This window comes from Tiliqua scincoides, chromosome 3, assembly GCF_035046505.1.
Source record: "Tiliqua scincoides isolate rTilSci1 chromosome 3, rTilSci1.hap2, whole genome shotgun sequence".
NCBI classification, from domain to species: domain Eukaryota; kingdom Metazoa; phylum Chordata; class Lepidosauria; order Squamata; family Scincidae; genus Tiliqua; species Tiliqua scincoides.
The window spans coordinates 134,711,802-134,721,457 of NC_089823.1; positions in this window are offsets into that span (position 1 = coordinate 134,711,802).

Consider the following 9,656-nt stretch of genomic DNA (forward strand, 5'->3'; position numbering starts at 1 on the left):
TTAGCTGGAGACCCTGAATGGTAGTTCTCCTTTTAGGAGCTGGTATATCATAATATTTTGTTGTAGGTGCCCACCACTCAAAAACATGGGGAAGTGGTAGAACCTCATTTCTCTGCTCTGCTTCCAGTCAGAGAGGCATCCTTTGAAATGGGGGGGGGGGAAGTATATTAGTTAGGCTGGAAGGTGAAATATCTCTTATCGTATTGAATAACTTAAGACAGATGAACAATTGTCTTTCATTTTGCTTGTGCTTTCTCCATGGATTCATTAAGAACAAATTCAACAAGCTTTTCCATACAGACCCAAGTATGAATCTATTGCCCAGACTTCACTTTTCAGTGTCCTGGACTGAGAGTGTCAGGGATTCAGGGATCAAACAGCTAATACACAGACCTACACACATTTTGCTATCTTAAAAGTTTCCCTATTCTTGAATATATTTGGGGTGCTGGATCCAAAAATGGCATCGGTTTTACCTGATTGGCTCCTGTCAGGGAATTAGAGGACAGGTCCTCTCATGAATTGAGAACTGGTTGAAGACCAGGAAACAGAGAGTGGGTGTCAATGGGCATTTTTCACAATGGAAAGAAGTGAAAAGCGGTGTGCCCCAAGGATCTAACCTGGGACCGGTGCTTTTCAACCTCTTCATAAATGACCTGGAGACAGGGGTGAGCAGTGAGGTGGCAAAGTTTGCAGACGACACCAAACTTTTCCGAGTGGTGAAGACCAGAAATGATTGTGAGGAGCTCCAGAAGGATCTCTCCAGACTGGCAGAATGGGCAACAAAATGGCAGATGCGCTTCAATGTCAGTAAGTGTAAGGTCATGCACATTGGGGCAAAAAAATCAAAACTTTACATATAGGCTGATGGGTTCTGAGCCGTCTGTGACAGATCAGGAGAGAGATCTTCGGGTGGTGGTGGACAGGTCGATGAAAGTGTCGACCCAATGTGCGGCGGCAGTAAAGAAGGCTGATTCTATGCTTGGGCTCATTAGAAAAGGTATTGAGAACAAAACGGCTAATATTATAATGCCATTGTACAAATCGATGGTAAGGCTACACCTGGAGTATTGTGTCCAGTTCTGGTCGCCGCGTCTCAAAAAGGACATAGTGGAAATGGAAAAGGTGCAAAGAGAGCGACTAAGATGATTACTGGGCTGGGGCACCTTCCTTATGAGCAAAGGCTACGGCATGTGGGCCTCTTCAGCCTAGAAAAGAGACGCCTGAGGGGGGACATGATTGAGACATACAAAATTACGCAGGGGATGGACAGAGTGGATAGAGAGATGTGCTTTACACTCTCACATAACACCAGAACCAGGGGACATCCACTAAAATTGAGTGTTGGGAGAGTTAGAACAGACAAAAGAAAATATTTCTTTACTCAGCATGTGGTTGGTCTGTGGAACTCCTTGTCACAGGATGTGGTGATGGCGTCTGGCCTGGACGCCTTTAAAAGAGGATTGGACAAGTTTCTGGAGGAAAAAGCCATTACGGGGTACAAGCCATGATGTGTATGTGCAACCTCCTGATTTTAGAAATGGGCTATGACAGAATGCCAGATGCAAAAGAGGGCACCAGGATGCAGGTCTCTTGTTATCTGGTGTGCTCCCTGGGGCATTTGGTGGGCCGCTGTGAGATACAGGAAGCTGGACTAGATGGGCCTATGGCCTGATCCAGTGGGGCTGTTCTTATGTTTTGGGGGTATGGATTAGCCACCTTATATGCCAATTCAAGCAACTTCCTTGTGAGGAAGCCATGGCGTCAGCTTCCTCATAAGAAAGCTGCCTGAATCAAATAAGGCAAAACTGATGGATTTTTGGATTCAGCACTCCCAAAATATTCTAAGTTCATTCAAACATCCTTGGCAACTAAAAAAAAAGTGTTTTTGTTTTTTGTAGGCCCGTGTAATTGATAGGATATTAAAAATGTCCAATAAGCTCTGAAGTTTCTGCATAGGTCTTCACTCTGAGGTTGTCTCTTGCTGTTCAGAAAAAGGAAGGCAAGAGTCGAGCTTGTGAATAACAGACAAACCACATATGTTGTGTTCTCTGGAGGACAAATGCAGAATACAAAATAAGTTTAATTGCCGAGTTAATTATCCCACTAAAAGCTAAATGTTGTTTTTCAGCATTTTTCCCACCCCAGCTCAGATGTTTACTTTTTGATTGAGAGAATTTAAAAAAAAACAACAACCCATGTCATGAAAAACATAATTATATGCCCACTAATCTGAAGTGCTTTCTCATTTCGAGCACTGCAGCCGGAATCATTTTATCACTTTCCATCAGATTATCACCCTGGAAATTGTCAGCTAAAAGCAGTGACTTTTGGAGCAAGGAGAGGAGAGGAGAGCGAATCCCGAGCCAATCATGTCTTATTCCTAATGACGGCGCTTCAGAGATTTCCTTGTTAGACAATACATGAATAGTGAGTGAATAATTGGTTCAACGGGAGCTTCATTAGAGTCCAAGAGAGAAAACAGGCTCTTTCATGTGAATAATTTGGGATGATTGGGGAAAGATGAAGCATTTATTACAGGATTGCCTTCTGCTCCACAGTCAGAAAAATTCACGCTCAGCTGCACTGAAGTGTGAAAACACGTTGGAACCCGTTCCAGCTACCCCAAAAGATTGGCCAATGGAGCCATTGAGTGATGTGACTTTTAACTACTGCAGCTTTCAGACTGAATTCCCTTCTTCTCCATTGTGAATGTACTGAAGGTAGCCCGCAGGTTACAACTGGTGCTGTTTTGCTTTACGTTGCTTGCAGTTACCCCAGCCTGACATGAAAGATCCACGCACAGAAGCAAACCTTCAGCACCACCTAGCCAAAGTGGATTCAGGTGCATATCTGGGCTGTGCATCCCAGTCCATTGATTTGGCCAGATGTGCCTTTTGAAGCAGAAAGGGATTTGCATTCCCAGTTGGAGCCGTGAATGGTTACACACCACTAATTGCCCACAACCAGAGTTGGATTGGGGCCAGCCCGTTTGTCTTGCTTGATCCTTTCAGTGCACTGGTATCTAAGTAGCAGCTTTTCCCACAGTGAGGAAGATTCTAGAACAGCAATGAGTCCTGGAGCACCAGAAAGACTTAACGCATTGACTTTAGAAGGAGGTTGCATGGGTCAGAGACCATTTCTGCCTGCTTTGGGACATGGCTGGAAAAACCATTTTTCTTTCACAGGAGTCACAAACGATGTTCATTAATTTTGGAAAGGAGTGCAAAATAATGGGTGAAAAATACAGAGAGACTATTATGCATAGAAAGCGACACCTGATCAGTTTGACCTTAGCCTTGACTTGCACTATTGCAATATACAAATCTTATAAACAGGCTACTCCATTAGCACATAAGAACATAGAAGTGTGCATTCTGCTTGGTACTTGAGGCACCACCATATGTGTTTGTGCCTGTGCCTAATGTTTTTCTGGTTTCTGAATACCAGGCTCATTGTAATTGAGCTAGTCATGATGTCCAGCTACTCCCTCATTCACTTTCATTTCTAATGCCTCCTTGAGGTTCCATGGTCTCAAGCTCGCTACAAAAGGCATAATACAGATGCTAAAATAGAAATAAAATAAAATGCAGATTAAAATGACTTAGGACAGTTGGCATCCTTCAGTCTCGGAAGACTATGGTATCGCACTCTGAATAGTGGTTCTGGAACAGAGTGTCCTCTCCAGTGTGCGAAACCTAGGTAAAGTAGACATGGAGGATAGACTGTAACCCATGCAGCAAATCCCCCCTCTCCACGTTGCTGAAATGGTCCAATGGAAAGGCAGAAGCCAGTATGGTTGGTTCCAGCGGCGTCACAGGAGTTGCCAGAACGGGACTGTGTTCAGCCATGAACTGCCTCAGGGACTCCGGCTCCGGATTTTGCCTCGAGGTTGACTCCTGAAGGCTTTTCCATAACTGGATGTAGCCACAAGGCAGTGGAGGTTCAGGATCAGAGTTGTCCTTCTCTCAGATGAGCTGCCTTCCCAGGCTAACGAGTCCCATCTACCCAGAATGACTTAACCCTAGCCTTAAAGATATCTTCACTGTTTTGTGAGTTCTTTTTGTTGAAAAGCAGTACATAAATAGTACTAATATGTCAAAATTAGCAGCGTGTCTGAACGTGTACTGTAAACATCTTATCTGAAGAAATCTGTTCTTGTGTTGCAAAGTACCAATTTTGTACAAAGGTCTCTCTCTATGATTGCGGCTACTGTATCTATCGCATTTTCTACCTGTCCTACTTATATTATACCATACTTTGGGCTGTCAAAGTCGCAAAATTGTATTGTCAGGTGATCCCCCCCTTCTTTCCTTGATCATTCTAAAACCTTTGTACAGCCAACAAAAACCTCCTCTATCTTTTGTGGACAAAAACATCTTGTCCTTTTCATTGTCACACTAGTGGATCCTATCTTGCTTCCTGTCTCTTCTAATGTAGTCTGGAAAAAGGCAAACCAAATAAAATTGATCATTAAGCAGATCTACATTTAAGATGCTGGAACAGCAATTAAAGGATTAAAAAAAAAAATTACTCAAGCCATGGGATCAAAAACAACACTTCCATGTGGAACACTGATTTTCATATAGAAGAACAGCAGCTTCCCAAGGTGAACACCATTTGTGGGATGATGTTCAGCTGGAAACCCATCAGTACTAGCATCCAAAGGGCTTTATGAAGATGAAGAATTCTTGTTTCATGAGGCCAATGGACAAATTTCAACTCAGTCCTAACCCCCCTTCCCTGCTGCCAGAACTAGCATTCTGATGGTAGGGAGCACTTTACAGCCATCACAAATTGCCTGCAGGCAGCATGTGGAGTCATGCACTGCCTGCCCACTAATGGTGAGGCTGGAGAAACCCCACAAGAACCAGTGGACCACCAAAGGCCTGCTGATGAGGGTAAGGTGGTGGGGAAGGATGGAACAGAGGTGGGGGAGGTGGAAAAGTGATGGAGTGGAGGAGGTTGGATCAGGTCTGAAAAGGTGCAGGCTCAGTGTCAGTGGCATCACCAAATTCAAGCTCCTTCCCAGACCTAACCCCCCAACCCAGGTCCACTCAGACCGCTGACAGTGATTTTGCTGGCACAGGTCTGAGTGGAGGCCTACCCCAGTAAGGGAACAAATGTTTCTTTACAGAGAGGTGACCCCGGGGACTGTCTCTCTCTCACACACACACACACATCCCATGCAGCATGCAGCGTATGCCATTTCAGTGCAGCTGCATCGGTAGGGGGAAGCATAGGATTGGGCTGTAAGACTACAATCCTATTTACGTGCTTACCTAAAAGTAAGACCCACTGAATTCATTTGAGCTTCCTTCTCAGTAGGCATGCTTAGGATTGCACTGTGATTTGTTTTCTTTTTTGTGATTTGTTTTCTTTTTTTTTTGCTGTGTGTGAATTGGGGGGGGGGGGTCGTATTAACTTTTGCCTGACCATTATATTTTACAGTGATTTTTGTCTGGGAATTCTGTAGTCTTGAGCTGCCTTGTAGCCCCATATTGGGTGGAAAGGAAGATAAAGATTAAATAAATAAACTAGATTAAATTTTGTAAACACGAAACAGTGACGTGCCCGAGAGCATCAGCTTGAGCACAGAGGTAGAACTGCCATTTTCCCCCACTCTTCTGAGGGTTTAGGAGAGCCAACTTCTGCATGACTCTCAACCAACCTCTGTGGGGGAGGCACTTCTAAATCCTTTCCCTTTTGGTGGGTTTTTCTCTGACATCACTTATCCAACATTTTCCTCTCCCTGCTGCAGGGGAAAGTACTGAATATTTTGAATCTTGACATGGAAGCTGGGTCAACACCTTTTCTTCCACATAGATGGAAATCTACCTATCTTGCCTAGCTTTTACAGAACCCAGGAATATTTTGTACCACCTTTCCTCCAAGGAACTCAGGGTAGTGGGCATGGTTACCTCAATTTTGTCCCCACAACAACCCTGTGAAGTAGGTAAGGCCAAGAGATAGTGACTGGCCCAAGGTCAACCAGGAAGCTTCATGACTGAGTGGCAACTTGAACCTGGATCTTCCAGTTCTAAGTCCAACTCCCAAACCACTACACCATCCTGGCTCTCTATAGTCTCCCAAAAAGCTCTTTGACAGTATTGGGGTGCCGTGGCATGAGTGGCACACAACCCGGCTATGCCACCCTCCTTCTCCCTGCTCTCAGTGTTTTACAAGAAAGCAGAGGAGTATCCTTACACGTCCAAAGTCCAGCTGGTCCAACAAGAAGCTGATGGAACATACCAAGATCCAGGTCTATAGAGCTTGCGTCCTGAGTACACTTCTGTACTGCAGCGAGTCATGGACTCTTCGCTCACAACAGGAGAGGAAACCGAACACTTTCCACATGCGCTGCCTCCGACGCATCCTCGGCATCACCTGGCAGGACAAACAACAAAGTCCTGGAACGAGCTGGAATCCCTAGCATGTATGCACTGCTGAAACAGAGACGCCTGCGTTGGCTCGGTCATGTCGTGAGAATGGATGATGGCTGGATCCCAAAGGATCTCCTCTATGGTGAACTTGTGCAAGGAAAGCGCCCTACAGGTAGACCACAGCTGCGATACATGGACATCTGCAAGAGGGATCTGGAAGGCCTTAGGAGTGGACCTCAACAGGTGGGAAATCCTGGCCTCTGAGCGGCCTGCTTGGAGGCAGGCTGTGCAGCATGGCCTTTCCCAGTTTGAAGAGACACTTGGCCAACAGTCTGAGGCTAAGAGGCAAAGAAGGAAGGCCCATAGCCAGGGAGACAGACCAGGGACAGACTGCACTTGCTCCCGGTGTTGAAGGGACTGTCACTCCCGAATCGGCCTTTTCAGCCACACTAGACGCTGTTCCAGAACCACCTTTCAGAGCGCGATACCATCGTCTTTCGAGACTGAAGGTTGCCAACAATCCTTACACATCTTTTCCTTTTGCCTTCAGGATGCTCGTATCCCCACTCACCCCAAATGGGAGACATCTCTTTTCAGCAACAAAGACGCCCCAAGGAAGCCTGTGCGTGAGAACGGCTCTGTTGCTTTTCTTCTGCTGATGGCCAAGGATTAAGGGGAATGGCTGCAATGGTCCAAGAGCAAGTGAGGCCAGAATGGAGGGCGAAGAACAGCTTGGGCTCTGATTGCTCAGGAGAAAGAAGAGGATGGGAGAGAATGGGAGGATTTCCCCCCCCCCTGTCGGTCGCTTAATTCATTGAAGGCGCCTAGTCCATCTGCCAGCAGCCCCACTGCAAGGTGGCTTCGTCCATAAAGGGCCTCATTCATGAGTTGCCAAGAGATTTGTGACCTATTCTTGAATTCACAAAAATTAAAAGGGAAAAACGACAGTGGCCTGGCTAATATAGCCGCTTACAGCTGGTGCGCCTGTATGTACTGAGGGGGGCTCTTTCCCCTCTCACTCTGATTTATTCCTCCTCCCTTTTCTTTATTTGGTATCCTCTGAGATAACAACAAACACCAGGGAGAGTAGCATCATTTTCATGCTGCCCGGGCTTCAGAAAGGGAAGACATGGTTTTCAGTGGCACTGAATCAAATGTTGCTTACTGTGACTTTTCCCTGAATGGGGGGTGATGCAGGACAAGGGTGCTCTTCACCTGAATATTCCAGTGACAGACAGTGAACAATTTGTAGAAGCCACATTCCTGATGAGTTTCAAGGTCTATCTCTCGAGCTCTCCACCCCCCCCCCACGGTGTCCTAAAAAGCGAGTGTTATATGTGCAGTGTGAAGAAGCTATCTTTTATTTTCTGCACACTAGACGGATGTTTTGGGGTGGTGGTGGTGAGGGGGTTGGTTATCACTGTTTGATTCTCTTTATGAGTTTAGTTGACTGGTTGTTACATGTGCTTACAGTATATTTTCATAAACTTAGTCACCTATCAACTGGACTTGGGCTTCCCCACAGCTTTGTGGCATAGCAGTAGCAAAGCCAAATGGTGCTCCCTTCCAGCTGCAGACCTGCATCTGGGGCAAAGCTCTATGATGGCACCCCCCCCCCGCGGGCTATCGCCGCCCCCCTGCACAGAAATCCAGCCCCCCCCCCACACTCTCCAGAGGTTCATGGAGCCTCGCACGACCTCCTTCCACGCTGGGGAAACCTCTGTGAGGTTCCCCGGTGCTATAAACTGTGCTTCCCGTGAAGGAAGCACAGTTTCCGCCCCTGTCGGGAGCCTCAGAGATGCTTCTGCGGGGTCCCAGCGGCCGGCGCCTGGGGCATTCGCCCCAGGGCGCACAATGGCAGGCACACAACTGCTCCCTTCCTCTGAGCAACATCAGCTGAGCTCAGGATTGTTTCTGGACAGGATTGGGAAGAGTTTGTTCAGCATGATTGATCATTTGCCACCTGACTGAGGATTTGAGGGCAACTTAGCCTCCCAATCTGGAGGAACCAAGGACAAGGGCGTGGTGTACACTGATTAGCATATGCGAATGAGCAGAGGCATACCCCAGAGGGGCACCTGATTGTCTCTGTGGAAAGGAGAAAGATGTGATCTTTCCCTGCACATGTGATCTTTCCCCACACCTGTGTTCTTTGTGTTGGGGGGGGAGCAAGAAGGGCCACCATGGCTCTTGGGGTAATGTACTTTTTGCAAGGGCCACTGCCATTGGTTCCTCAAGCATGCTTGGCAGATTGAGTGCCATAGATCAATGGTGCCTTCTAGGCTGCTGGACCAGCCCAAATACTATCAGCTGACTACCCAGGACTATCTAGGTCCACCAGGCCCTGTGAAGCCCTGACCACCTTCTTAGCTCCTGAGCAATGCTGGGAGAAGTTGTGGAAGCTCCTTTGCATTGCTTTCCTCAGACTCTGGCCTTCTCCCACCCTGCCCTGTCTGCCAGTTCTGCAACTGGACCACCAACCTTCCTTCCTTGTAAGGTGTGCAGCTGCACAACTGTAACTGAAGTCCTTTGCTCTCAACATTTCCCTCTCAGCACTATGGCACTCTGTGGTGACAATGACGTCATCACTGAGTGAGCCAGTCGCCCTTGTGCAGCCACCGTAGGGCTCCGTGCACTCCAGGGGGAAATTAAAGGGAACATTGCTAACCACTGGTCTGTCTTTGGTCATGTTATCTGCCTTTAGCCTATGGGACCCTGTACCATAAGAACATAAGAACAGCCCCACTGGATCAGGCCATAGGCCCATCTAGTCCAGCTTCCTGTATCTCACAGCGGCCCACCAAATGCCCCAGGGAGCACACCAGATAACAAGAGACCTCATCCTGGTGCCCTCCCTTGCATCTGGCCTTCTGACATAGCCCATTTCTAAAATCAGGAGGTTGCGCATAGACATCATGGCTTGTACCCCGTAATGGCTTTTTCCTCCAGAAACTTGTCCAATCCTCTTTTAAAGGCATCCAGGCCAGATGCCGTCACCACATCCTGTGGCAAGGAGTTCCACAGACCAACCACATGCTGAGTAAAGGAATATTTTCTTTTGTCTGTTCTAACTCTCCCAACACTCAATTTTAGTGGATGTCCCCTGGTTCTGGTGTTATGTGAGAGTGTAAAGAGCATCTCTCTATCCACTCTGTCCATCCCCTGCGTAATTTTGTATGTCTCAATCATGTCCCCCCTCAGGCGTCTCTTTTCTAGGCTGAAGGGGCCCAAACGCCGTAGCCTTTGCTCATAAGGAAGGTGCCCCAGCCCCGT